We start from the raw sequence: 1,230 nt of genomic DNA on the forward strand, positions 1-1,230 counted from the left end.
TGCCAGAAGAAATGTTTAGCAGTATTTCGTCTGCCGCTACGTTCTAAGTTCAAATTCCACCGAGGTTGACTTTGCCTTTCATCCTTTCGGGGTCGTTTAAATAAGTACCAGTTACGCACTGAGGTCGATATAATCGACTTAATCCCTTTGTCTGTCTCCTGTGTGTGTAGCCCCTTGTCGCCAGTAAAGAAATAAGAAGTGGTGGTGGCCCTATGCTCCTTACAGAGTAATGTGGACTAACTTAACTTAAAGTTAACTCATAAGTCATGAATATAAACACAAAAATGAAGCTACTTGGAAAAACCGTAGTTGTGTTTCTATAAAGTAGTTGGTGTCAGAAAGGGCATGTCAGCTGTAGAAATCATGCTAAAGCAGAAATAGGGCTTGATGCAATGCTCTAGCTCATTAGATCCAGTAAAACTGGACAACCCATGAAAGATGGACATCAAATGATGATGATGATGATTATGATAATAGTTGATAGCTTTTGTTAGCCAGGTGACCTAATCAACAGTGGAAGAGTGTTTTAAAGGCATCGTAGCCAGAATTAGAAAAGGATGGAAAAAGTTCAGAGACCTGTTACTACTTCAGCTGACAACAATGCAATTTTCTTTCCAAGTGAAAAGTAGATTGTATGACGCTTGTGCACTAACTGTAATGCTGCATGATAGTGAGATGTGGACAGTGTATGCAAAGGATGTGCAATGACTGGAGATAAATGAAGCAAGCATGCTCCACTGCTCATGTAATGCTAGCGAGCATTACTAACAAAGCACAGATGAGCTGAGAAAAAAACCTGTCAGCTCACTGCCTTTAATGATAATAAAATAGCTTCTAATCTTGGCACAAGACCATCAATTGTAAGGAGAAGGAGAAGGCGTTAGTTGATATTGCCAACCACAGTATTTGACTGGCTCTTTATTTTATAAACCCTGGATAAATGAAAGGCAAAGATGACCGTGGCAGAATTTGAACTCAGAACACAGAGTCAGAATAGATAATACCATAATGCATATTTTTTGATGCTCTGACAAATTCTGTCTTTCAAGATAATAAAATAAAGTTTAGAAATAATACATTTCTAAATCTCTCAGAGAGATTTATGCAGTAGTGATACGATGAAGTAGTTATATGCTCTCAACTTAATGTGACAGTCCCCTGAAGAGAATAATACTACTGTTGGTTAGACCTAGGAAGCTGCACCGCTTCCTGTTGGCCATGACACATTTC

General features: G+C 38.7%; 1 protein-coding gene across 1 annotated transcript in view; it reads right to left on the reverse strand.

Moving 5' to 3' along the window:
* LOC106873886 (transcription initiation factor TFIID subunit 2) overlaps positions 1–1,230 on the reverse strand; it is a 46,088-nt gene that overhangs the window by 38,965 nt on the left and 5,893 nt on the right. The gene's annotated exons all lie outside the window — the stretch shown is intronic.

This window comes from Octopus bimaculoides, chromosome 7, assembly GCF_001194135.2.
Source record: "Octopus bimaculoides isolate UCB-OBI-ISO-001 chromosome 7, ASM119413v2, whole genome shotgun sequence".
NCBI classification, from domain to species: domain Eukaryota; kingdom Metazoa; phylum Mollusca; class Cephalopoda; order Octopoda; family Octopodidae; genus Octopus; species Octopus bimaculoides.